The sequence below is a fragment of the Heterocephalus glaber genome, unplaced genomic scaffold (assembly GCF_053883595.1).
Source record: "Heterocephalus glaber isolate CG9 unplaced genomic scaffold, H.glaber_assembly_v1.0 deba00001509, whole genome shotgun sequence".
Classification (NCBI taxonomy): Eukaryota; Metazoa; Chordata; class Mammalia; order Rodentia; family Bathyergidae; genus Heterocephalus; species Heterocephalus glaber.
The window spans coordinates 41,568,826-41,592,201 of record NW_028258325.1 but is presented as its reverse complement, the minus strand read 5'-3'; positions in this window follow the sequence as shown (position 1 = coordinate 41,592,201).

Below are 23,376 nucleotides of genomic sequence, written 5' to 3'. Positions count from 1 at the left end.
AAATGTTATATCTGGAAGGAATGTTGGAGATTATCAAATCCAACTTCCTCATTTTAAGAATATGAAACTTGAGGTTCAAAAGAAGTAAAATGTCTAATCCAAGTCACATTGCTAGTTAATAACAAAGTACTACTTAAAAACTCAAGTTTCCCAATTCATAGCTCAGGTCTATACTCCAGTATTGCACAGTACAATATCAAAGCTTCAAGTTCTAGAGATAAATAATCTACCCCCTCTTCCTATCTGAAAATTAGTATATGAATCTTGTGTACATTCTAGGATTCACATTTGGAATATTGCCTTTTATATGAAATTAGTAAGGAATTTTTTCATAATACACAAGTTCAATATTTTTTTCTCATTGGTAGTGTTCCCAAATAATATGATCTCTGTGGGAATGATTACTGAGATAATAATGTATACTTCTGTGCATTTATTGTCAAATCCTGGGAGAGAGGGATTAATAATTGAGCATCTTGAGACTGTGATAGGTAGATATTTTGGGGGCCAGCTATGTCATTTCAAATGGTTACCACTTTTATTTTTTTATTTTTTTGGTACCGGGGATCGAACTTGGGTCCTTACACTTGCGCAGCAGATGGCGAAACCACTGAGCTAAATCCCCAGCCCTTGGTTTTAACATAATATTTTTAATAATAATAATAATAACTTTTATAATAACTTTTAACATAATATTAAAGCAAGTTACTTTGTGTTAACTGATACCTGATTTCATTGGAAATTTTTTCCATTTTATTAGTTGTACAACGTTAATTTTAATTAGATATATTTTCAAATGCCCTAAGCCTAGACTAGAATTTGGTACAGAGAAGTCTAATGAAAGAACATAGCTCTACAGTCAATTCTTAACACCCCCCCCCAATTCCATAAATACCATGATATAACACATTTTTCTGCATGTGCTGTGTCTGGGGTACAGAATAAGGAACAGCATAACTTTCAAGATTGAAATAAAGTTGGACTTCCTCAGACAAAAATATAAATATGTCCCTATTAAGATTTGAAGAGAATAAGAATACATGCAGAGAGGAATAATGTAGCCTTCATTTACAGTGAGTGTGTGTGTGGAAGGTCTCTAGTTATAAAGTAAGGCTAGTTCCAGGATATAGAAATGAAAACAAAAGAGTAAATGTATATACAGAGGGATATAACTGCCAGTTTGCTGTTCCAAATGATGAAAACTTTTTAAAATGCTTCCTATGTTATAAATAGGCCCTAATAGTGCTTTCCTTGCAAACTATACAACTCAGTGGGTTACTAATGTTATACCCAATTTACAGATAAGTTAACTGAGGCTTAGAGAGCTTCAGTAACTTGCCCCACAGCTAATAATTAAAAGCGCCCGTAAGTAGCCAAGCTTCCTGTACATAGTGTTCCCATGCTGGTCTTTGGCTCCTTCTCTTTTTAATCAGGTTAATATATGTCTGCATAATTCAGAGATTTATTGATAAGGATATGATAATATGGATGTGACTGTGCTTTGAAAAGATGGTGAACCCAGGCCTGACACTGTGGTTGACAGCTAGCCCCAAAAGGTGCTTTTGTAGTTAACTAACTATATATTATGGAAAGCTTGAGTCAGAAAGTTTAGTTCCAGGTTAGTAAATTCTTTATTTTATTCTTAATCCAGCAGCAACTGTCTATGGTATATTCTTCTGATATTATTTATCCAGGGTATGAAATGAGGCTCTGCTGAGTGTAATAATTTCTCCACTTTGATAATTTCTCTGTGAAGGGAAATCTTCTTCAGTCTTAATGGAATGAACCTTTTAACTAATGAGGCCTATGTTTTTGGGAACCATTTTCATTTTTTAAGTTCTAATAACAAAGACTATCACGGTAACATATGTTGCTTTTCAAAGATACACAGAACAGTCTTGCAAATATCCACTTGACAGATGCTACAAGGATAATAAAAATGTTGGTTTCACTTTTCAGTACCTCCATATAGACAGGTTCCAATTATCAGGTTAATGGAAATAGACAAAGGTAGACATTTTCCTCATTGTTCCAAGAGGACACCCTTGCCTCACACTGACAGGGGCTGATAAGTTGAAAGGATGGCATTGTTTGCTATCTACCGTCCTTTACTATACTTGTTCTTTTCTTTTCCTTTGCCTATCTTACTTACCCTAGCAGTCAGATAACTGAATTTTAAACACAACCAAGTGACCTTTTTTTACAATTGGTACAGGGAACTTTACAGAAATGGTATGTTCCTACAGTGTTGGGTTACAATGCACAATAAGGGGACTCTCATTTTTTTCATCAGCCTCCATTGGGGTTATAATGTATCCCCCCAAATAAAAAATGTTACAGATGGAATTGACAAGAGTCTTCTGGAACCAACCCTTTGCTGGACACATTTTAACCTGAGAAGCATTTTTGTCATCTTTTCATAGTGAAAATAATAGGCTCTGCCTCATAGGAATGTTGTAAACATTAAATGAATGAATCTAAGTAAACCACTTAGAAGTGCCTGGCATATGTCCAGTTAATGGCCCATAAACAATGCTATTATCATCCATGTCACTGTGACACTTACAATACCATAACATTCCCAAATAAACCCTTCCCCACTGTATCCAGCTTGTTATCCCAAATCTTTTTTTTTCCTCTAAGCTAGTTCCTGATCCTACAGTTCATATGTTTTATTACTTGACTTCCTTCTTCACTGGAATCTCCAGTTTACAGTGAATGCTGAGTTTGAATGCAGAAGCAACCTTCTCCAGTACATGCCGCCATGTGATAGCAGCCTCATGTGTAATGTGAGACTTTACACAATGAAGAAAAAACTGCACCCAATATTAACGCCACATTGTTCACTGTTTAAAAAACTAGCTTAACCATGATCGATACTAGGAGTTCAGACCAATATAGGAAATTCCTATGAATATAGAAAGATGGTGTCCTAAAAAGGTAAACAGACTGCAGTCAATTATGGGGGATTCTACATGAATACCCAGATACTGATACTGTGCTTCCATAATGAATAATTTCTATTCCTTGTACTCTGAGTTACTACTACCCCTTTTAGAGAGCCAAGCACTAGCGAAAGCATTTGTAATCTTGATGCCAAAGGTAAGGGCAAGTGTCTTTAAGTATTGTCTTTGAATCTGTCTGGATTAAGACTCAAATTCTGCCACTGACAACCATTGAACAAGGCATTAAACTTGTCTGGGCCTCAGTTCCTTTATCTTTTAAAATAGGAATTATATCCTCAAGGGATGAATAAGAGCTAAACAGGATAAAATATGTAAGACCATTTATAAGAGTACAAGAGACGAGGAATGAATGCATGAGCTCCAACAATATGACAGCTGCACATTTCCTCGTGAGCCTAATGCAAGCCTTTGAAGTACAGTTGTTTAATTTTCCTGCTTAAGGACAATTTCAAGTAAAAATAAGTCTGTTCTTTTAAATTTTCTAGATAATTCTGCTTTCTTTCTTTATAAAGCAGCCATTTAGGGATACTAAGCTAAGAATTTTCTAATTATCCTTAGATTTGACATCAGTGTTTCAGTTTCAATTTCATTCAGCAATGAATTTATTTTTTACTACTCCTGGTTATAAAAGAAATTTCGTTTAGTTGAAAAACTCTAACTTCTGGGATGTCTTGACACACAACTATTGAGATAGCATTAATAAGCCTTTTTCATAATCTTTATCTCAGGCATAGCTATAGGATGTTTAAACTGACTCTTTTCCTTTTTACTCAGGGCCTTTTACTTTATGGAAATCACACCTGCCTAGGGAATTAACAGTATTTGAATAAAAATTTATTCATTCACTACCACATGTTCTTTTCTGAATTGGGTATTTTCACCTTATTGCACATTGAGCTAATCAAGTCCTAATGATGCTGCATTTAATTCAATCTCAGAAGGTATAATTTTCCAATTGAATCTAAACAATGCATGACCTTTATGCTGACTTCCATAAATATAGCATTACTTCAATTACTCCAGCTAGCAGGGGATAGACAGAAAGAATAACCATTTTACTTGGACAATAGCTTCTGTGTGCTGCCAGACTCTTCATTTCTTCTCCCCTTCTCTAGCCTGCTTCCATGAATACAATGTCTTTTTAACATCCCTCCCAGGGCAGTACAGGAGACCCTATCCATCTCCAGACATCCTGGCTGCACAGCAGCCAAGCATCTCATTATCACAAAGTGAAGCATTCTGGGAGAGTGGTTGGAGAAGGCAGACAGCTATAGGAAAAAGGGGAGAGAAGAGAAGGACAGGAGCTGTGGAAAATACATGCTTACTTCCTTGGTGAAGATAACATGCTGTGGAAGTAAGAACTTCCTGCTCTAGAAAGGAAAAGTATGTGAGATATAAAACACCGGTGACTAAGCAGATTCCAGTCCCTACAACCTGGTTACAGCTGCCTCGGACACCTCCTCACACCTCCCCGCACTCATCCCTGAAGCCCCAATGGAAGTTACCATGGGAGCCATGTTGGTGAAGAAAAAAGCGGTAAGTCCAAGCATTTAAGAAACACAAATGGTTCCAAAATTGAAAAAGAATTTCGTGACATATATGCAGATATGTAGACATGCACACACACACACACACAAACACACACTCTAGTTTACTAATTAAAAAGTATTTTCTTCCAACTAACCTGAACACTTGCCTTTTACTTTGTTACCTTGCCTTAGCCAAGACATTAAAGCAAATGCCTTTAACACTGTGGGGTCACAGACAATTCAAGAATCACTGAACATGATAATTCTCTATGAAAGGCCTGAAACACATCCATGCTCATCCCAGCCTGCCCTACATTAAGAATTTGTAGATTAGACATTCAGTTGAGTTAACAAGTATTCCCTTTTTCAAATCCAGGGGCTTTAGGCAATAGTCAGTGGCTCTCAGTAATTTCGTTAGTGGGAGATTAGTTCCACTCTGTTAGCTTTCCTCCTGACATCTCAGCCTGTGCACAAATAATGGGAATTTTGTTGAGGAGCTGGTGGCTGAAGTGAGCTGTGGTGGAGGAGGGAAGGCCCAGCTTGGGGTCAGGACAGTGCACAAGCACTGGAGATGGAACGAGAGAGGAGACGTGTTCTTTGGAAAGAAGATGCCAAGAATAAACTTCATTTCTTCTTAAATTTTCTCACTTAGTCCTAGTCAAAACTACTTTTACTGCAGCAACCCTACCCCCACCTGGGCTCTGAGCCCCCCACCCATAGTGTCCCTTTGCCCCCTTTCTCTATAGTAGTTTCCTCCTCTTGTCCGTGACCCCGGGCCCTGATCAGCATCTTTTTTTTTTTTTTATTCCTTAAGTTTATTGGTACATTTCAGGTATACATTAAGTTCACATTCATTATTGGGAATTTGTACATGTACGTGATATATCTTGTTTCTTACTTTTTCCCCTTCCCCTTCCCTCTCTTCAACTCTTCCACCCCTCTGTATTTATACAAGCTTTGTTTCCCTTTCTGATCAACATCTTAAGCCCCAGAAATGGAAGCTTCGCTTACAGTCTAGGTCTCCTAGCTGTCCTGTCCCTCCCCAACCCCCACCCCCTGCCCACAGTTTGGTCAGCTATCCTGCAAGTCCAGCTGTGAGTCCACAACTGCTTGTATTTTATTTTTCATCTTCCCATCTCACAATCACTTTTTCTGGCTTTGAAACTCTCTCACCACAACCTTAGCCTGTTCAAAACCTCCAGTTGCATTTTATAACTTTAATTTTGGGAAGCATTTTGAACCCAAAGATAATAGATTAGGGGATAGATATATCACCAAACACTTAAGTACTGCTCACTTTGGACTCAGTACTGATCTGAGTATTCATGTTAATTTATTTAATCCTCCCAACATTCCAAGAGGTAGATATTTTCATAAAACACATTTTACAAGTGAGGAGATCGAAGCAAAGAAAGGTAAATTAGCTTGCCCAAAATCACACAGTAGATGGTATGCAATTAGGAGACTTAAACCCAAGCAGGCTGGCTTCAAATCTGTATTTTGAATCACTGTGTTTTTTCTTTGTATAACATTTTACATCCATTCCCCTCTCCAACACAAACTCCAAGTCTTCTGAGTCCTGAAATGTGTCTATTTCTCTAGCCCCAGGGGCAGTAGCACCTAGCATACTCCTTCAGCCAGGGAAAATCTACCAGTATGTCATTTGCCCATGACTGGTGGTAATGTAAATGAGTGCGTCTCCTATTCCAGAGTATGGGCCTTTATTTTCTCCCTTTTCTAAAAATTGATTTTATTGGTACATTTTAGGTACACAATATGATGACATTCATCATTGGAAATTTGCACCTTTATATAATCTCTCTTGGTTCTTATTTTTCCCCATTCCCCTGCCCTCCCTTGAACCCCTCCATCCCTCCCTATCTACAAAGACTTTGTTTCCATTGTTTCATTTTTTCATATTAATTCCATTCCCTTCTTTCCTTTCCCCTATGCCTCCCATTTCCACTTCCCCTTTGCACCTCTTCTTCCTATTTCACATTATCTATTATACCTTTTAGTCCTTATTTACACTTTCAGTTTCTCACACTAGAGAAACTATTCAGAATTTACATGTGTGTCCTATTTATTTCACTTAAGAGTATCACCTCACTGTACATCCATTCAGCTATAAATGTCTCTAATTTCTCATTTTTATGGCTGAGTAGTACTCCATTTTATTTTTTAAAAACCCACATTTTCTTTATCCAGTCTCCAGTTGATGAGCATTTGGTTTGTTTCCTAGTTTTTAGCTATTACAAATTGTGCTGCTATGAACATGGGTGCACATGTATCACTGTGGTATGATTCTTTTAATTCTTTGGGGGAAATACCCAGCAGGGGTATAGCTGGGTCGAATGGGACTTCCAGTCCTAGTTCTCTGAGCTATATCCATACGGATTTCCATAGTGGTTGCACCAGTCTACACTCCCACCAGCAGTACATCAATGTTCCTCTTTCCCCACAGCCCAGCCAGCATTTGTTATTGGTTGATTTCATGATAGCAGCCATTCTTTCTGGGGTGAGGTGGAATCTCAGTGTTGTTTTCATCTGCATCTCTCAAATGACTAGTAATGTTGAACATTTTTTCATATGTTTGCTATTTCTACTTCTTTGTATGAGAAATGTCTGTTCATCTCAGATGCCTATTTTCAGACTGGGTCTTTAAATTTGGGAGATCTGATTTTTTTTTAAGTTCTTTATAGATTCTAGAAAGTAGACCTTTGAGGAGCAACAGGTGAAAATTTTTTTCCCACATTGTGGATTGTCTCTTCACACTGCTGGTGGTTTCTCTTGCTGTGCAGAAGAGATTTCACTTTTTGGTTATTTGTGCTAGTTCACAGGCAACTGAGGTTTTGTTTGTAAAATCTTTTCCTACACCAATGCCTTCAAGAGTTCTGCCTAACCTCTGTTCCAGCTGGTTCAGCGTTCCTGTTTTAATATTTAGATCTTTAATCCATTTTGATTTTACTTTAGTACACAGTGAGAGCTATAGGTTTAGTTTTAATCTTTGGCAAATTGAAACCCAGTTTTTCCAGCACCATTTATTAGAAGCTATCTTTCCTCCAGTGAGGGTGTTTGGGTCCTTTGCCTAAGTTGAGATGGCTGAGTGTGTCTGGAGTTGTTTCTGCATATTCTAATCTGTTCCACTGGTCCTCAGGTCTGTTTTTTGCCAGTACTGTGTTGTTTCTATCATAGTAGCTTTGTAGTATAGCTTCAAGTTGGATTGTGAAACCCCCTGCCATGTCTCTGTTGCCTAGAATTGCTTATGCTATTCTAGGTCTCTTCTTGTTCCAAATGAATTTTTGGATTGTTTTATCCAGGTTTGTGAAGTATGCCGATGGGATTTCAATAGGGATTCCACTGAATGTATATCAGTTTTGGAAATACAGCCATTTTCACTATGTTGATTCTTCCTACCCAGGAGCAAGGGATGTCTTTCCATTTTCTGATATCATCTTCAATCTCTCTTTTCAGGGTGCTATAGTTTCTTTTGTTAGGTTGATTCCTAGGTATTTCAGTTTTTAGATGCTATTGTGAAAGACATTATTTGCCCTATTTCTGTCTCAGTGAGTCTGTTGCTCATGTAGAGGAAAGCTATTGATTTTTGTCTGTTGACTTGTATCCAGCTACTTTACTGAATTTGGTTATTAAGTCTAGAAGACTTTTGGTGGAGTTCTTGGGGTCTTCTATATACAGTATCATGTCATCTGTAAATAATGACAATTTGACATCTTCATTTCTTATCTTTATTCCTTTGATTTCTTTCTTTTATCTAATTGCTATGGCTAATATTTCCAAAACTATATTGAACAGGAGTGGAGATAGTGGACATCCTTATCTTGTTCCTGATTTTAGTGTGAAGGATTTCAGTTTTTGACCATTTAGTATGATATTGGCTGTTGATTTTTCATAGATGGCTTTTTTCAGATTGAGGTACAGACCATCTATTCCAATTTTTTGTAGGGTTTTTATCATAAATGTGTGTTGGATTTTGTCATATGCTTTTTCTGCATCTATTAAGATGATCGTATGGTTTTTGTCACTAACTCTATTGATATAATATATTACATTTATTGATTTGCATATGTTGAACCATCCCTGCATCCCTGGGATGAATCCCACTTGGTCAGGGCGTATGATCTTCTGCATTCTATTTGCCACTATCTTATTAAGGATTTTTGCATCTACATTCATGAGTGAGATTGGCCTGTAGTTCTCCTTTTTGGTTGGGTGTTTCTCTGCTTTGGAGATCAAGGTGATGCTTGCTTCCAGGAATGAATTTGGGAATACTGCTTCCCTTTCAATTTCATTGAAGAGTTTAAACAGTAGTGGCAGCAATTCCTCTCTAAATGTCTTGTAGAATTCAGTGGTGAAGCCATCAGGACCCAGGCTTTTCTTAGTTGGTAAATTTTTAATTACACTTTCAATTTCATTGATTGATATGGGTCGTTTAGATATTTTAGGTCTTCTTCCTTCAGCTTTAGTAATTCACAAGTACCTAAGAATCTGTCCATTTCTTCTGTGTTTTCTGTCTTATTGGTGTATAGGTTCTTGAAGTAGGTACTAATGATCCTCTGGATTTCTGCTGGATCTGTTGTAATTTCACCCTTTTCATTACTAATTGCATGGATTTGGGCCTTTTCTTTCCTTTTCTGACAAGACTGGCTAAGGGTTTGTCATTTTGTTTATCCTTTTGAAGAATCAACTCTTGGCTTCATTGATTTTTTTTTTATCATTCTCTTAGTCTCCATTGCATCGATTTCTGCTCTGATCTTTTTAATTTCCTCCCTTGTATGAGCTCTGGGGTTGTCCTGCTCTTCTTTTTCTAGAAGCTTGAGGTTCAGGATCAGTTGTTTAATTGGATTCGCTATTTTCCTAATACAAGTATTCACTGCTATGAATTTCCCTTGTAAGACTGCTTTCATTATGTCCCATAGATTCTGATATGTCATATTGTCATTGTCATTTAGTTGAAGGAACTCTCTGATTTTTTCTTTAATTTCCTCTGTGACCCATTGGTTATTCTGAAGCGTGTTGTTCAATGTCCATTTATGAAATGTTTATGAAATTCTTTTGGCTTTTGCTATTCATCTCCAATTTCATTACACTGTGGTCTGATAATATACAGGGGATAACTTCAAATCCTTTCAACTTACTTAAACATGTTCTGTAAGCGATTCTGTGGTCTATTTTGGAGAACGACCTGTGTGCAACTGAAAAGAATGTGTGTTCTGATTTTGTGGGCTGGAACACTCAGTAAACATCTGTTAAGTTCATTTGTTCAAGAGTTTGATTGAGTTCCAGTATTTCGTTGCTTATTTTTTGTCTAGTTGATCTATCTATTTGTGACAGTGGGGTATTGAGGTCCCCCACTACTATTGTATTTATCCTTATATGATTTTTCATTTCCATTAGTGTTTGTTTTACATAGTTGGGTATGAGAGTGTTTGGTGCATATATATTTATGATTGCCATGTCTTCCTCTTGGACTGTTCCCTTTACAAGGATGTAGTGTCCTTCTTTGTTTCTCTTAATCAGTATTCGTTTGAAATCCACTTGATCTGCAAAAAGGATAGCTATTCCTGCTTTTTTGTGTGTCCCTGTTGCATGGAATGTTGTTTTCCACCCTTTATCTTTCAGTCCATGAGTTTCTTTTTGAATTAAGTGTGTTTCTTGTATCCAGCATATTGTTGGATCTTGCTTCTTGACCCATTCTGCCAATGTATTTCTTTTGATTGGTGAATTGAGACCATTAACATTGATGGTTATAACTGATACATATTCACTTAACATTGTCATTACTTTTTCTTTTTGTTGGATTCTCCCACTTTGCATTTAATTTCTTGTTGTGCCTGATGGATTCATTTTGCTGGGCTTCCTGGGGTTGTGATCCTCATTGTCTTTTCCTAGGATATTGTCTAAAATTTTTTGGAGTGCTGGTTTGGTATTCATGAAGTTTCTAAGATGCTCTTTGTCATGAAAGTATCTTATTTCTCCATCAATTTTGAAAGATAGTTTTGCAGGGTACATCAATCTGGATTTGAGGCTGTTTTCTTTTAGGGCTTGGAATACATTGCTCCACAGTCTTCTTGACTTATGGGTTTGTGTTGACAAGCCTGCTGTGATTCTGATGGACTTTCCTTTGTACGTGATTTGTTTCTTTTCTCTAACTGCTTGGAGAATTTTGTTCTTCTGTTGGGTTTCTGGAATCTTAACAGCTATATGCCTATGTGTAGATTTTTTTGATCATGGCTAGTTGGAGTCCTATATGCCTCACTTATCTGTATGTCAAGTTCTTTTCCCCTTCCTGGAAAGTTTTCTGCAATCACCTCTGTGAACAGTTTTTTTTATGTCATCTGCATTCTCTCCTGTTTCTTCATTGACTCTGATCAGTCTTGTAATTCTTTTTTTGCATCATCTAGCAGTTGCTGGATTGATTTCTCATGATCCCTTACAATTTTAAAGAATTTTTTCTTTTCCTGGTCACTAATTGCAATCTTATCTTCTCTACCTGAAATTCTGTCCTCACAGTGGCTCACAGAGTTTCAGTGGAGTTTTTAATATCCTGGTAATCTGTTTACGTCTGTGTTTTGGATTCCATTTGTTTTCTATGTTGGCATTCCATCATGTTCCTCAGCTCCTCTATTTTTTTATCTGTGTCCTCTCTAGATTTATTAATCATGTCTTGCACTATGCACACAATCTCTGCTATTATCTGAGAAATTATTTCTGATTTCATTTTTTCCAGATCCTCTTTTGTTGCCAGTTGAGGGAGCCCAGGTGGTTGATTATCAGATTGTTCCATCTCATTTCCCTTTGGGGTTGCTTTAGGTGATCTGGAAGTCTGGTTTTGAGATTTATTTATGTGTTTTCTCATTTCAAGGGATGCGGTATGCTGCTGTTGCCATCGAGATCCACCTCCTTGGTGCTGGGGTTGGGGGTGCTCTGCTCCTCTGCACTGCGAGCAGTGGTATGGCATCCTGGAAGAGTCACCTCCTTGGCAATGGGGGTGGCTCTGATCCTCAGCACTGGGGGAGGTGGTATGGCAGCCCAGAAGGCTCCTCCTTGGCACTGGGAGTGACTCTCTAATCTCTTCTTGTCTCAGTGGTGAGAGAAGTAAATTTTTCCTGCAAGATTAATTAGTCCACCACCCTTAATCTTAGTCTCAGACAAAGTCTCTGGAGTTCAACAGGGGCAGTCCTAGCAACATTTCTGTCAGCATGCTGGTCCTCTGAACTCTTACTAGAATCTCCTATCAAGTACAATTTAAAGCATTCCAGCCTGCTTCTTCAGCTGGCATCTCCAAAGCTTTCCAAACTCTTCACACAAGGCAGGTCCAAAGGCTCAGAAACCATGTAGTTGGGTACAGTCAAGCAACTGCCCCACTACCAGTATCAAAAATCTGTCTTAGTTACTTTTCTTGTTCCTGAGACAAAGTACCCAACACCTAAAGTTAAAGGAGGAAAGGGTTATTTTGGCTCACAGTTTATAGAGGTTTCAGTCCATAGGCAGCTGGCTCCAAGGCAGGGTGGCATGGCAGAGGGGCACCAGAGAGGAGAAAAAGTCCATGGCCAAAAAAGGCAGGCGGAAAGCAGCAAAGTAGCAGAGCAGCTTCTTTCTGTCCCTTTATATTCCATCCAGGCTGCTTTCCTTTTGGGTGATGCTACCCACACCCAAGGTGGGGCACCCTTCATCTCAGCATCATACCTTTAATCCCAGCATCACACACCCTAATCCAGCCACCTTTGGAACTTCCCACCTATGATGGCATGAGGCTTTGGAGGGACATCTAGATATAGGCCATAACATTTGTTAAGTAGATTAGAGGATCCCAAAACCAGACCAGATGGGGTATGTGAGAGTGGTGCCCAGAGGAGCAGACTGCTACAACAGTTTGATGCAAAGGATTGCTTCTGTGCACACATCAGAACTGCACCACTCTTGCAGGCTGACTGGGACCTGTTTCCTCCAGCTTGCTCCACCAGCTTGCGACCAAGACAGGGTGAGGAGGACCCACCCAGGCATGCCCACTAGCTGCCACCTTGGCCATGCGGGCACTTACAACAACAGCACCCCCCATTTCTGGCCTTTTGGCTGTGCGGCTACTTGGTTCCACACTACAGAGGCACAGGGGGACATAAAAGCCATTGTCCTGAGCTGCAAAGTGAACAACAGAGAGAGGGCCTCTCTCAGGCTCCCTGACGAAAACAAGCTCACTGGAAAAGTGAAGAGAATCTCTGCAATAAAGGCATACCAGACCACTGTGCTTGGAAAGTTGGAGGGATCATCACCTCCCATTGGAACCTGGACTTTCTTCAGGGGAAAGGCAGCTGAAACTTGCAATAGAACCTTGCGGAGTGCAACCCTGCAGGAGGACAGGGAGCTCAACTTGGGACTTGCAGCCAGAAATCTGCCTGAATCTCATGGGTATGGCACTAGCTTACTGAGACTCATTTACTTATAACCACACACTGCTGCCCACATTGTATATTGTGACAGCAGACATACCCTGAAGGAGGCCCTTCATTTTTAAAGGTGATAGATTAATAACTACCACAAATTGTCATTCTCTAAGATGTATTTGATGCTATGGTGTTGCTGATTGTATGACTTGGGCTAAGGTGTCGTGATTGATCTAAACAGTTTTCCTTCCTGGTATAATGAAAATGAGATAGCCTCAGAGCCATTAGAGACTCAAAACCTAAAGACCAACTATATCTGGAAGACACCTCTGAGAAGCAATCATTCCAGAAAGGTTCTAAATACATCAACAAAGATACTTATAATAAGCAACTTCAAAATACCAACCCAGGAACTGAAACAAGGACAGTACCAAAAACAAAAATGAGAAGACATTTAAGCAAGTCACAAACTCAGACTTCCATCCCCAAAAAGGCAAATTCTGGGGGCATTGAGGTGGAAAAGTCAGATAATCAACCACCTGGACACCCTGAACTGATAGCACAGGAAGTAACAAAACAGATGAATGAGGCTCTAGAAAACTTCAAAGCAGAAATAATCTCCCAGATAACTACAGAGAGCAGAGTGAAAGACATGATTAGAGGCTCCAAAACATAAATTGATAAAATAAAAAAATAGATGAGCTCAGAAACATACTGGAAGCCATGAATGCCCAGGATAAGAAAGAAATGGAAACCATCATCGCCCAACATAAGAAAGAAATGGAATCCATGAAACACATTCAAACAGATATTCAGGAGATTAAAAACTCCATTGAAAGCATGCAAAGCACATTAAGAGAATCTGAAGATAGAATATCAGACATAGAAGACAGGATTGCGGTGAAGGACCATGAAAACAGAAATTTCTTAAAAATAGTAAGGGAACATGAGAAATCAATTCAGCAGCTGCTAAATGATGCAAAGAAGAATAACATAAGACTGATAGGAGTCCACGCAAAAACAGGAGAAAGTACAATTGACATAAAAAAAAACTGTTCACAGAAGTAAGAGTAGAAAAATTCCCAGACAGAAGTGGAGAATTGGACATACAGATAAGTGAGGCATATAGAATTCTACCTAGCCATGATCAAAAAAAATCTACACCTAGACATAGAATAGTCAAGATCCCAGAAACCCAACAGAAGAATGAAATCCTACAAGCAGAGAAAAGAAACAAATCACCTATAAAGGAAAGCCCATCAGAATCATGGCAGACTTCTCAACACAAACCCTCAACTCAAGAAGGTCCTGAAGTTGAGTATTTCAAGCCCTAAAAGAAAATAACTTCCAACCTAGACTGTTGTATCCTGAAAAATTATCTTTCAAAATCAAAGGGGAAATTAGATATTTCCATGACAAAGTACACCTGAGACATTTCATGAACACCAAACCACCACTCCAAACAATTCTAAGCCATATCCTAGAAAAAGGCAATGAAAGTCACAACTCCATGAGGCTCAACAGAGGGAAGCCACCAGGCAAGATAAGAAACTAAAGGGAAAGGGAGAAAAAGAAATAAGAGCCAACAACAGTAAAACATCATGACAAGGATGAATCAATATCTCTCAATTATAACTATCAATGTTAATGGCCTCAATTCACCAATCAAAAGAAGTAGACTGACAGAATGGATTAAGAAGCAAAATCTAGGCGTGGAACACACGCCGAATCAGCCCCTGCAGACAGGCAGGTCTGTGCACGCCCTACCGAGGTCCTGAGTCGCACGGAAGACTCTGAATCACCTCACTACAGACAGGCAGGTCTGCCCACACCCTACCTAGGTCCCCAGTCGCGCGGAACACACCCCCAATCAGCCCGCTGCAGACAGGCAGGTCTGTGCACGCCCTACCAAGGTCTTGAGTCTCGCAGAAGACACCGAATCAGCCCGCTGCAGACAGGCAGCCACCTGATTCCACACTACAAAGACGCAGACGACACCAGACCACCAGACCAAGGTACTGAGTCCCACTGTTCCTGGCCCAGAGGTAGGGGCTTCTGAGCCATCGTCCCACTGCTCCTGGTCCAGAGGAAGGGGCTTCTCGGTCACCATCCCTCCCGCTGCTCCCAGCCCAGAGGAAAGGGCTTTTGGGCCACCTTCTGTCCTGCTGCTCCTGGCCCAGAGAAAGGGGCTTCCGGGCCACCATGCCTCCAACCGCTCCCGGCCCAGAGGGAGGGGCTTCTGAGCCGCCATCCCACTGCGCCTGGTCCGGAGGAAGGGATTTCCCGGCCACCATCCCTCCCGCTGCTGCCAGCCCACAGGAAAGGGCTTTTAGGTCACCATACCTACTGCTGCTCCTGGCCCCTGTCCCACCTCAACCAGCTCAGACGAGGTAATCAGTGCAGGCGCTAACAGCCCCCCGCCCCAGTCGAAATGAGAAAACACATAAATAAGTCTTAAAACCAGACTTCCAGATCACCCACAGCAACCCCAAAGGGAAATGAGATGGAACACTCTGATACTCAACCACCTGGACCCACTGAACTGGCAACAAAAGGGGATCTGGAAAAAATGAAATCAGAAAGAATTTCTCAGATAACAGGAGAAATTGTGCCCCTAGTGCAAGACATGATTAATGAATCCAGAGAGGAGCTGAGGAACATGATGGAATCCCAACATAAGAAACAAACGGAATCCATAAAACAGATGCAAATAGATTTCCAGGAGATGAAAAACTCCATTGAAAGTCTACACAGCAGAATGAGCCAATGTGAGGACAGAATTTCAGATATAGAAGATAAGATTTCAGTTAGTGACCAGGAAAACAAAAATTGCTTCAAAATTATAAGAGAACATGAGAAATCAATCCAGCAGCTGCTAGGTGATGCAAAAAAGAATAACATAAGACTGATTGGGCTCAATGAAGAAACAGGAGAGAGTGGAGATGACATAAAAAATCTCTTCACAGAAATAATGGCAGAAAACTTCCCAAGGAAAGGAAAAGAGTTTGACATAAACATTAAGTGAGGCATATAGGACTCCAAATAGCCTTGATCAAAAAAAATCTACACATAGGCATATCATTGTTAAGATTCCAGAAACACAACAGAAGAACAAAGTTCTCCAAGCAGTCAGAGAAAAGAAACAAATCACATACAAAGGAAAGCCCATCAGAATCACAGCAGACTTCTCAACACAAACCATCAAGGCAAGAAGAGCTTGGAGTGACATATTCGAAAACCTAAAAGAAAACAGCCTCCAACCCAGATTGATGTACCCTGCAAAACTAGCTTTCAAAATGGAAGCAGAAATAAGATACTTTCATGACAAAGAGCACCTTAGGAACTTCGTGAATACCAAACCAGCACTCCAAAACATTTTACACAATATCCTAGGAACAGACATTGAGGATCACAACCCCAGGAAGCAAACCAGAATGAACCCATCTGGCATGACAAGAAATTAAATGTAAAGGGAGAGAACCCAACAAAAAGAAAAAGTCATGGCAATGACAAGTCCATACATTTCAGTTATAACCATCAACATTAATGGTCTCAATTCACCAATCAAAAGAACTAGACTGGCAGAATGGGTCAAGAAGCAAAATCCAACAATATGCTGCATACAAGAAACACACTTAATTCAAAAGGAAACTCATAGACTGAAAGTTAAAGGGTGGAAAACAATACTCCCTGTGAAAGAACCCGAAAAAAAGCAGGAGTAGCTATCCTCTTGGCAGATCAAGTAGATTTCAAACTAACACTGATTAAGAGAGACAAAGAAGGACACTACATCCTAGTAAAGGGAAGAATCCAAGAGGAAGAGATGATAATCATAAATATCTATGCACCAAACACTAGTGCATCCAACTATATAAAACAAATACTAACGGACATTAAAAGTCATATATGCACTAATACAATTGTAGTGGGGGACCTCAACACCCCACTGTCACAAATAGATCAACTAGACAAAAAATAAATAATGAAATACTAGAACTCAATCGAACTCTTGAACAAATGAACTTAACAGATGTTTACAGAGTCTTCCACCCCACAAAATCAGAATACACATTCTTCTCAGCTGCACATGGCTCATTCTCAAAAATAGACCACATACTCACACATAGAACACATTTAAGTAAGTGCAAAGAAACTGAAGTTATCCCCTGTATGTTATCAGACCATAGTGTGATGAAATTGGAGATCCATAGCAAAAGAAACTCAAAAAATTTCATAAACACATGGAAATTGAACAACACACTTCTGAATAACCAATGGGTCACAGAGGAAATTAAAGAAGAAATCAGACAGTTCCTTCAATTCAATGACAATGACAATACAACATATCGGAATCTATGGGACACAATGAAAGCACTCTTACAAGGGAAATTCATAGCAGTGAATACACATATTAGGAAAACAGAATGAGCCCAATTAAACAACCTGATGCTGAACCTCAAGCTTCTAGAAAAAGAAGAGCTGGACAACCCCAAAGCTCATACAAGGGAGGAAATTATAAAGATCAGAGGAGAAATCAATGCAATGGGGACTAAGAGAATGATACAAAAAAATCAATGAAGCCAAGAGTTGGTTCTTTGAAAGAATCAACAAAATTGACAAACCTTTAGCCAACCTTGTCAGAAAAAGGAAAGAAAAGGCCCAAATCCATGCAATTAGGAATGAAAACGGTGAAATTACAACAGACCCAGCAGAAATCCAGAGGATCATCAATACCTACTTCCAGAACCTATACGCCAATAAGATGGACAACACAGAAGAAATGGACAGATTCCTAGATACATAAGAATTACCAAAGTTGAACAAAGAAGACCTAAAAATTCTGAACAACCCAATATCAACCAATGAAATTGAAAATGTAATTAAAAACTTATCAACTAAGAAAAGCCCAGGCCCTGATGGCTTCACTGCTGAATTCTACAGGACATTTAGAGAGGAACTGCTGCCACTACTGTTTAAACTCTTCAATGAAATTGAAAGGGAAGCAATACTCCCAAATTCATTCCTGGAAGCAAGCATCACCTTGATCTCCAAAGCAGAGAAAGACCCAACCAAAAAAGAGAACTATAGGCCAATCTCACTAATGAACATAGATGCAAAAATCCTTCATAAGATACTGGCAAACAGAATGCAGAAGATCATCAAGAAGATCATACACCCTGATCAAGTGGGATTCATCCCAGGGATGCAGGGATGGTTCAATATATGAAAATCAATTAATGTAATACACTATATCAATAGAGCCAAGGACAAAAACCATATGATTATCTCCATAGATGCAGAAAAAGCATTTGACAAAATCCAACATGCATTTATGAGAAAAACCCTACAAAAAATTGGAATAGATGGTCTGTACCTCAAACTGATAGAAACCATCTATGAAAAACCAACAGCCAATATCATACTAAATGGTCACAAACTGAAATCCTTCACACTAAAATCAGGAACAAGATAAGGAAGTCCACTATCACCACTCTTGTTCAATATAGTTCTGGAAACATTAGCCACGGCAATTAGACAAGAGAAAGAAATAAAAGGAATAAAGATAGGAAATGAAGAAGTCAAATTGTCATTATTTGCAGATGACATGATACTGTATACAGAAGACCCCAAGAACTCCACCAAAAGTCTTCTAGACTTAATAACCAAATTCAGTCAAGTAGCTGGTTACAAGGTCAACACACAAAAATCAATAGCTTTCCTCTACACCAATGACAGACTCACTGAGACAGAAATAGGGCAAATAATTCCTTTCACAATAGCATCCAAAAAACTGAAATACCTAGGAATCAACCTAACAAAAGAAATCAAAGACCTCTTCTCTGAAAACTATTGCACTCTGAAAAGAGAGATTGAAGATGATATCAGAAAATGGATAGACATCCCCTGCTCCTGGGTGGGAAGGATTAATATAGTGAAAATGGCCATACTTCCAAAACTGCTATATAGATTTAATGCAATTCCAATTGAGATCCCAGCAGCATACTTCACAGACCTTGAGAAAACAATCCAAAAATTCATTTGGAACAAGAAGAGACCCAGAATAGCAAAAGCAATTCTAGGTAACAGAGACATGGCAGGGAGTATCACAATCCCCAACCTGCAACTATACTACTAAGCTACTGTGATAAAAATAGCATGGTACTGGCAAAGAAACAGACTTGAGGACCAGTGGAACAGATTAGAAGATGCAGAAACAATGCCAGACACACTCAGCCATCTCATCTTCGACAAAGGAGCCAAACACCCTCACTGGAGGAAAGATAGCCTCTTTAATAAATGGTGCTGGAAAAATTGGGCTTCAACTTGCCAAAGATTAAAACTAGACCTGTATCTCTCACCATGCTCTAAACTAAAATCAAAATGGATTAAAGACCTAAATATTAAAATAGAAACTCTGAACCAGTTGGAACAGAGGTTAGGTAGAACCCCTGAAGACATCGGTGTAGGAAAAGATTTTATGAACAAAACCTCAGTTGCCCATGCACTAGCACAAACAATCAACAAATGGGCTCTCTTCTTATTAAAAAGCTTCTGCACAGCAGGAGAAACCACCAGCAGTGTGAAGAGACAACCCACAATGTGGGAAAAAAATCTTCATCTGCTCTTCGTCAGACAAACGTCTACTATCTTGAATGTATAAAGAACTTAAAAAGATCAGACCTCCCAAATTTACTCCAAAAATGGGCATCTGAAATGAACAGACATTTCTCAGACAAAGAAGTAGAAATAGCAAATAAATACATGAAAAACTGTTCAACATCACTGGTCATTCGAGAGATGCAAATGAAAACAACGCTGAGATTCTACCTCACTCCAGAAAGAATGGCTGCTATCACGAAATCAACCAATTACAAAGGCTGGCAGGGCTATGAGGAAAGAGGAACCCTGCTTCACTGCTGGTGGGAGTGTAGACTGGTGCAAGCGCTGTGGAAATCAGTATGGAGATACCTCAAAAACTAGGACTGGAAGTCCCATTTGACCCCGCTATTCCACTGCTGGGGATCTTTCCCACAGAATTAAAAGAATCATTCCACAGTGATATATGTGCACCCATGTTCATAGCAGCATAGTTTGTAATAGCTAAAACTTGGAAACAGCCCAAAAGCCCATCAACTAGAGACTGGATCAAGAAAATGTGACTTTTTATAAAATAAAGGACCACTCTGCTATAAAAAATGAGAAATTAGAGACATTTATAGCTAAGTGGATGCACATTGAGACAATACTCTTAAGTGAAATAAATAGGACCCACATGTGTAAATACCGAATAGTTTCTCTAGTGTGAGAAACTGAAAGTGTAAATAAGGACTAAAGGTATAATAGGTAATGCGAAATAGGAAGAAAAGGGGCAAAGGGGAAGGAAGTGGGAGGGCTAGGGGAAAGGCTAGAAGGGAATGGAATTAATATGAGAAAATGGAAAAATAGGAACAAAACCTTTGTAAATAGGGAGGAATGGAGGGGTTGAAGGGAGGGCTGGGCAAGGGTGAAAAATAAGAACCAAGAGAGACTATGTAAAGGTGCAAATTTCCAATGATGAATGTCATTATACTGTATACCTAAAATGTACCAATGATTAGAATGAATAATTGATAAAGCAAAATAGGAAGAAAAGGTCCAAAGGGGTAGGGGTAGTGGGAGGGGCAGAGGAAAGGAAAGAAGGGAAAGGGAAAATGATGAGAAATGGAAAAAATGGAAATAAAGTCTTTGTAAATAGGGAAGGGTGGAGGGGGTGACGGGAGGGCTAGAAATGGGGAAGAAATAAGAACCAAGATGCATCATGTAAAGGTACATGTTCCCAATGAGAAATGTAATTGTGTTGTATACCTACAATGTACCAATAAAAGAATTTAACAAAAAAAAAGAAGTAAAAGCAGCAAATAAATATATGAAAAAATGTTCAACATCACTGGTCATTCGAGGATGCAGATGAAAACAACACTGAGATTCCACCTCACTCCAGAAAGAATGGCTGCTATCAAGAAATCAACCACCAATAACAAATGCTGGTGGGGGTGTGGGGAGAAAGGAACCCTTCTCCATTGTTTTTGAGAGTGCAGACTGGTACAACCACTGTGGAAATCAATATGGAGATACCTGAAAAGACTGGAATTAGAGGTCCCATTTGACCCAGCTATTCCTCTGCTGAGTATCTTCCCCAAAGAATCATACCACAGTGATATATGTGCACCCATTTTTATAGAGCCACAGTTTGTAATAGCTAAAGCTTGGAAACAGCCCAAGTGCCCATCAATTGGAAACTGGATAAAGAAGATGTGGGTTTTTTTATAAAATAGAGTACTACTCAGCCATAATAAACAAGAAACTAGAGACATTTATAGCTAACTGGATGCATATTGAGGCCATACTATTAAGTGAGATAAATAGGACACATGTTCAAATACTGAATATTTCTCTAGTTTGAGAAACTCAAAGTGTAAATAAGGATTAAAATGATTAATAACGAATAAGTGATACTTTGAAATAGGAAAAGGTTCAAAGGGGTAGTGGAGGTGGGAGGAGTTGGGGAAAGGAAAGAAGGGAAAGGAAAAGCTATGAGAAAAGAAAAAAAATGGAAACAAAGTCTATGTAAATAGGGAAGGGTGGAGGGGGTGAAGGGCGCAAAGGTAATGGGAGAAAAAAATGAAACCAAGATACATCATGTACAGGTACAAGCACCCAATGATAAATGTAAACGTATTGTACACCTAAAATGTACCACTAAAAGAATTTAAGCAAAAAAAAAGAACTGCACCATTCGCTTTCATCTCCCCCCCCCCCGCCCGGGACCTTTCTCCCTTTCCCAGATCCTTGTTCTAGGTACCCTGGGCTCCTTACTGTAGTTCCTAGTGCATGGCTGTCTTGAACGGACTGTTCTCATTTTTAGGCCATCTTAGCAAGTCAAGGCAAACCTCACTATTTTTTCTCTAAACATATGAAGAGGCTAAAGAAGATTAATATGAGCTTCAACTGCATTCTTGAGGAAAGCCACAGAGGGGAGGCTGAAGAATTGGAAAGGGAAAAGACAGGTGCCAAGACTGTTGTATCTTAATGATCCTGGGAAGGGTTTAGGGCCAACTGAACGTGTAAGACCCTTCTTAGCATCACCAATGGACATACTTCTTCCTTCCCTGTGTGCCAGGGTTCCCTTGCTATAGTTTGGATCTGGAATGTCCTCCAAGGCCTGTGTGTTAAAGGTTTGGTCTCCAAGGGGTGCTACTGGGAGGTGACAGAACCTTCAGGAGATAGGACCTGGTGGTCATGTTTGGGTCATTGAAGACATCTCCTTGAAGTGGACAGTGGGACTCTGGTCTCTTCCTCTCTCCCCTTTGCTCCATGTGTCATGGTGTGAACGGTTTTGCTCCACCAGGTGCTCCTACCATGATGTGCTGCCATAGTCCCACAGCATCAGGCCCAACCTCTCACGTACTGGAACTTCCAAAACTGTGAGCCAAACTAAAACTTCTCTCTTAATTATCTCTGGTGTTTTGTTTATAGTAACAGAAATCTGACTATATCCTTCCCTGGGTTTGTGTTACAACAGCACAAATCACCCCCACCTCACATCCCCAGCACAGACTACAAATCTCAAGGTGATCCAGCCTTGATTCATATGCTCTAGAGATGTCTGTGTTCAGGACCTATTTTGACTAACTTGCCAGGATCACAACTTACCTGTCAAATGTCTCATCGCCTCAGATTCCTGTGGATGACTGGCTTCTTGTTCTTGGATAAGCTAATTCAGGGGAAAATAGAAATGACTTTTTATCCCTCACAGAGATATGTAGATCGGAAAAAATGACTCCTAACAAATGGCTCAATATCAATCAAGTCCCAACCCACTTCTCCAAGCCACATCTCCTCGCCCTCCAAGGTCTCCTTCCTGCCTCTCTCCACATACAACTCAGGCTCACCTCTATTAAGCCTTCCTTGACCAAAACTGCCCACAGTCATATCTTTCCTTGCCTATAGCACTAGAACAGAACTTGACAGCAGAATCAGAACCACAATAAAAGGAAATAGAATGTTGGGCTGGACCATCTCAGAGGTGAGCTCAGCCCATCCCTTCATTTCACAGGTGAGGAAACAAAGACACAGAAGTGACCAAGTCATAGCATGTTAACAGTACTTTAGAGGACATCAGGAGTAGCTTGCAGTTAGACCCTCATCTTTCACTGGGAAGGACCTCTTCTTCATTTGGGGAACAGCTTCGTGCCCCATTTATCAAAGAATGCTATTGTGGGAGTTGCCAACCAGAGACCTCCCACTCCCAGTGTAGAGGTGATTTCAGCTAAGCTAATTAACATTCCTGCCTAGAATTTTAAAAACTAGAGTTAAAAAGAAGCAACCTCTGTCTCTGGGCTCATAGCTGCCATCAGCCATGGGTTCCATCTTGCAGAAAAACCAATTCTAAAGAAAGAGATAACAGAACCACTCATTTGCTTCCTCATTCATTCATTT